The following is a 6000-nucleotide window of genomic DNA, read 5'->3' on the forward strand; positions in this document are numbered from 1 at the left end:
GGGGAGGGATGCCAAAGCAAGCACTATAAAGTATAAATATTACTTCATCCCAAACACAGTTCAGGAGGGCAGCTAGTCCATGTTTTTTGCACAGCTACTTATTATACAACAACTTGTTAAAAGGAGAAGTCCCCCAAACATAGTGTTCTGTTTTCCTTGGCACAGTAGATAAAGGTAAACGAAAGCAGCAAATCTTGCAATATTGAGCTTCAAACCCAAAACCTGTCACTGAAAATGTCAAAGTGCATCGACCAAGAGTGACAGAAGTGGCCTGATTTCACCAAGCCATGTTCGGACACACACGCCAACCTCAGTCTAGTTTTGAAGCCATTCTCTACCCAAACTAAAATTTTGAATTCATGGTGTGGTGGAGGGAAAGACAGGTGGGAATTGTTTCTAACATTTTTTTTTTTGCTACATTTAAAAATACACTGTAGTTGTGACTTCGAACATTTGACATTCTTCTTCTCAGGCCAGCAAAAGTGTCCTGTAAGGTAAGAAAACTGAACCCAGCCATGCTGCAAATTATAGCCACTGAGTGGATGATGTACATAGACTGGAACTGCAGGGCTGTGACTGCTGTTTGCAGATGTTCTACACCACACTGGAAAGGTTTAATGGTGAGATAACACCAACTAATACCTCCCTCATCTAGTAAACCCCTGTATCCAGTTAGCAAAATTTTCATCATCTACCCCACAGAAAAATAAGCGTGAACGTACTGCTACCAGTTCAGCTACAAATAGATCTATCAACTGACACGTACTGCTGTGACAGTTTCCTTGCTAGGTTAGCCAGCAAAGCAATATAAAGCAACATTAGGGTTCCCCTCGATAATCACAGTAAATTAGCTGAAGTGCAATGATATGCTAAGGTCACTGCTGCTTCAGGATTCCAAAGCCAGCTCAGAATACCTCTTTGTAACATAGAGCAGACATATCTTAAAACCCCTTCCCCATCTTTGGATGAAAATTATTAAATAACCACACCCTTAAAAGAAAAGCTGGAGCGTACTGAGTCAGGGAGAGCCACCTTACATGTTAAATATTACAAGAAAAGTACTCATAGGACAGTTTGCCCCAAGTGCTCTACATAATGAGGTTTCACTGTTCTGCGCAGGAGTTCAGCATACAAGGTAGCTACAGAGTTGTACAGTTAGTCAGAACACTGCTCCTGTACCACGATTTCACGGACAGCACTGTGCAGAGCCTGATTACTTTTGCACTTGCAGGATCTGGACAGCATTGCCTCTTTCACTGGAATTTTTATAGTCAAAATACACACAGACAAGCTTGCTGACATATGGAAGCTCTTGAAGACTAGTTCCTGATCTCAGCGGCAAAACTGAGAATAATTCCTTAAGCCCACAAGTTTCTTCTGACGCTCAAGACAAAACCAAAACTCAAGAGTTCAGCCCACAAACCCCTTCTCTTTGCATGCAAAAAAAGCGGGGGTTTCCTCTTGGGACTTCTTCATTTGCATATACGTATATACAACTTATATGATACACTTCCTGCCTGTCCACTTTATTTCAGATGGCTAAATTGAAATAATATAAATATTAACAATTTCTGACCCAATTTTTTAAAAGTCAAATTTTAAAGTAAAAATTAAATAGTGAGGATATAATTGGCTAACTTACTTCTAACAATCCTCCTTACTCTTCACATCCTATTTTTATACCATAGCTCCTTCTTCTTTCACTCCCCACCCTCCATCCATCATTGCTTACTTTAATTTCACTATTTCAGCCTCTACAGTAACCCTATATCTAATCATGCAAGTAGACTTTGAAAAGGTAAAAATATGCCATTTAAAAGATCAGGGCCAAGACTTTCTGAAGGCTTTCCACTTCTCCTTCACAATTTCCTCCTCATACTGCTTCTGAGCTCTTTAGGGAACTACAAGTGACTATTTCTGCATCATAGACTGCTACTAAAATGACTGTTATAGATCAAACCTCTCAGCATCTCTGCCTCACATAGCTTCACCATACATTTTAGTTTTGACACTATAGTCTGTGGGGGCACTTTATAAGCATAAGTACCTCAGCAGAGGATTTCCAGACCAGTCATAGACCAAGCTTCTAGACCAGCCATAGACTAAACCTGAGCTGAAGGATAGCACAAAATATCCAAGGCTTATTATGCAATACAGCAAAGAACCTTGTTCACTTGAAGTAACTACTTGGTCAGTACCACTGTTAGAAATAGCCAGTTTTAAATAGTTGATTCATTCCCTGTTTATACATATTCATCTCCTACCTGTTAGCTATCCTCAATTAAAGCAAGGAATAACTGGCTTTAGCTTGCAGAGGATTTGCAAGGATTTACTGCTTTTAGTATGGCATAAAATTGCTTATTTCATGTGAAACACATTATTTATCCTTGCAGTAGCAAATATTATGTATATACAGAATTTATATATAAGGGAATAGATGCAGGGCCTTTTCTGTGCTCTTGCCTAAGACCACCCAGAGAGGCTACAGCAGAAGGGTGAGGGTCAAGTACAACTCAGTCTCTGAACCACACCTCCACCTTTGCTTTTTGTGCAAGCTCAACCTAAACTTTCTTCAAAGGTGCTAAATCTCTACAGGGTTTGGGGTGGGGGGGAGGAATTGTGAAAGGGGGGGGACAGGCTGGGCAGTTTTTGGGTTCTTTTGAGAGTCAACGTAAAAAAAAATACCCTGAAATTTCAATACAACACAGAGAAGCCAGATCTAAATTCTTTAACAAACAAGAGAATCATACTAGAAATACACCAATCCACATAAATTGCATCATGTTTTTTTAAGGCACTTAAACAGAAATTATTATCTTGGTGTCTTTTTTTTGGTCCTTTCCCCCTCCCCCTGAGAAGCGTTACAGTTCTTTCCAGGAAACTTCAGAGCAAATACCTTAAATCCACAGCTACAGATGTATCAAAGCCTGAGCTACTGGAACCCTCTGTCAGACAGCAAGATACTTGGAAATCACCAATGCCTCAAACTTTATGTTTGAGCAAGGTTACAAGGTTACATCTACTTTTTTGTTTTTTAAACCAATATAAATTGTGCAACATTTTAGCCTCCAACTTTTTGGTCACGCCGACACCATATTTAAAAATTAAGGTCAACGGTGAGTAAAGGGCAATGAATGGAAAGAAGGCTTCCTACAAGTCTTCATTTCGGGAGATATTTAAGACTGAGAAAGATTCTGACTAAGCAGCTAATATACTATTCCCTTTCCACAACCTGCTGGAGTTTGACCACGAGTGCAACTGTTTCTACAGCCACTGTTATAAAAAGCATTTCCACCTACGCTGACTTGCAATACTGACCCCAATTCAGTTGCTGGGAAGTATGATGGAAATCGAAAAGGGATGTTGAATATTTAAGTGATGCTGCAAATTTCTTTTTTTCAGTCTTAAAACCTCAAGATTAACAAATCCCACTGTTGTTCAGCTTGGTCTAGATACCATCTTCCTCTCTGGAAGAATCACAAGACAATTTTCTGTAGGTGTCACACACTACAGCAGGAATTTACCCAGAAATTAATAAATCCTTCAATGCAAAATCCTGTAGATTAAAAATTGCCAGACTGGCTTCTGAACAGTGGTGCCCACAATTCCTTTGTAAGAATGACATAAAACTGAAGTATTATTTAGACACCTTCCTGAGACAACCTCATTCTCTTCAGAGCACCAGCTGGGCTCTACCCTCTTCCTTGCTACTTTCCCGTTCAAGCACATAATTTATAGGACCAGATTATTTATATTGTTCCTAAGCTTGACCTGAATCAGCTACGCTCATGTGAGCCCTCTATGTAGTATGTGCCAGGCTATGTCAATATTTATGCTTTTACTAACTAATAATTAACTCTGGCTACATAACCACAAATTTGCTAGTATTGCCATTAACACATATAGAAATTCCGTCAAGTGCCTTCCTGGTGCTATATCCAAGTAAAACATATGGAACAAGCTGTTGACCAGAAATGCAGACCTGCCACCACACTGCTACAAAAAATATGAAAACTCACGCTTATGAACATCCTTAATACCGGAAAAAGCATTTCTAAGTAAGCCTGTATTTCAAAAAATGGTCCTAGTGCCTTTTGGCTTACTGCTTGCAGAAACAGATCTTATCTTTTGTGCTACTTTCTAGTAAATTCACTGTTTAGAAGAGCCCATTGGGTAAAGCCTGTTCCAAAGGAGCAGAAGCTGCTCACAAACTTGAGGAAAGTACCTCATCCAGCTGGACCCTAACATTTCTAGAATAAGTAAATCATGTATATCACACGAGCTCTTAAAGCTAGAGAGAAGCTTAATCTCTTTTTCTTCTGTCTTTAAGGCTCCATGCAATTTTCCCCTTCCCCAAAAGCTAACCACAAAACTCTAATGCTCTATTTTTGATAATTAAAGCAATCTTCATCTGAAGTCAATTAGCCCTAGAAAACTTAGCTTCACTTACGAGAGATGCATTTCCACCTTAATGTTCACTTTAACTGAGCTTACAGACACCTCAATACTCTAAAAGCAAGACAGAGTTTCTCCAATACTGTAAATATATTAATTTCTTAAAAAGAAGAGAGAAACGGGAGACTCTTACAAAGTCAGACTTATATGCTAGACACACAAACCAGAAATAATCCATTTACTCCCCTTCGACCTTCCCTGGCTAGACTAGCTCAATTAGTTTTCCTAAACCACCACAGATACTTGCCAAGATTAAATATTTGTGTTTAATCATTCAGAGAGCAAAAGATTATGTACTGTAATGTAACACTTTTTACGGAAACCTCTAGTTGAGCAACACTTCCAGAAAAAATTGTGAAATGAAGTAAAAAGCTGTCCAGAACACCACGCTTGTACTCAGTTAATTCAAAAAAATTAAACTTCAGAACTAAGCGCCAAGTCAAGACCTCATTTTTAGCAAATCAACATTCTCAGAGGAGGCACATTTTTAAATGCAGCCCATTCGAAATTACTCCGGAATAACAACCATCACTAGGAAGTTATTAAGGATTATCATCCCCTGGCCAGCAACTTATGCTACACGCACACATCGTGACAGCACAAAGATAAAAATGTCAGGGCTAATTTTTACCGTCGCGTCCGGCGCTTCGCATTAATCCAGGTGGGCAGTAACCCAGGCTTGGGGGAGCCAAAGGGAAAGGCGCAATAAAAATACACACGCCCAAGGCTGAACGCTACCTGTGCGATTCCAGCTGACGCAGCGCACGTTGCGTGGAAAGGAAAAAAAAAAATCCCACATTTATTCGGGAATCACGCACCCCGGGCCGGGTTCTCTCCCCAAGCCCGCCAGCACGCTGCTGCCCTGCCTTTGTAACATGGCAGGTCAGCGGGGAGAGCTCCGTCAGGGCGCGGGCGGCTCTCCGCCCTGAGGAGCGCCTGGCCCCGCACGCCGAGCCGGGGGTGCGCTCCCCCGGCCCGCCCCTCGCCCCGGCGGCTGCGGGGCTGGCGGGAACCGTCGGGCCGATGGCGAAAAGGAGAAAGTTTCCCCCCCCCACCCCCACTGCGGCCCAGCGGAAAGTTCCCGCCGCCCCTGCGCTCCCCTCAGCCCGGCCTCCCGCCGGGCCCCCTCGCCCCCGCCCGGGACAGACAGCCCGGCGCGCCCCGGCGGACGCCCCCCCCCCCCCCCCCCCCCCCCGGCCCACAGCGCCCACCCCGCCGTATCTCCTCAGAGAAACGCCACCACCACCACCGCGGTGACAGCCCGGCGCGCTCCCTCGCCGCCCCGCAGCCCTCACCTCAGGTGGGGGCCGCGCTCCCCGGGACGGGGGGACCCGCGGCCAGTGCCTCCGAGGGAGCGGGAGGGCGAAGGGGGTCCGGGGAAGGGGAGGGGGGGAAAGCGCTCTCGGTCCTGGCGCCCTTATCTCATCCTAGCGGCGCCCGATCGCCTCCGACTCCCCGTCGTGTGGGCGTCTCAGGCGGGATCCCCCCTCCCCTCCGCGCCGCCTCCTGGCGCCGCCATCTTGGCTGTCACGGGGGGCGGGAGGC

The 6000-nt window shown here is 44.2% G+C and overlaps 1 protein-coding gene across 3 annotated transcripts in view; it reads right to left on the minus strand.

Annotated features, from left to right (window-relative positions):
• The window catches only part of DENND4A (DENN domain containing 4A), a 58661-nt gene extending 52661 nt beyond the window's left edge, over window positions 1-6000 (minus strand). For 2 of the 3 annotated variants that reach the window (XM_075100747.1, XM_075100744.1), the window contains exon 1: window positions 5751-6000. The gene's annotated coding sequence lies outside the window, so the exon portion shown is untranslated. Of the gene's footprint in view, window positions 1-5086; window positions 5356-5750 lie in introns of those variants that run through there. The other variant, XM_075100746.1, reaches the window with a different exon arrangement.

This window comes from Phalacrocorax aristotelis, chromosome 7 (genome assembly GCF_949628215.1).
Source record: "Phalacrocorax aristotelis chromosome 7, bGulAri2.1, whole genome shotgun sequence".
Taxonomy (NCBI): Eukaryota; Metazoa; Chordata; class Aves; order Suliformes; family Phalacrocoracidae; genus Phalacrocorax; species Phalacrocorax aristotelis.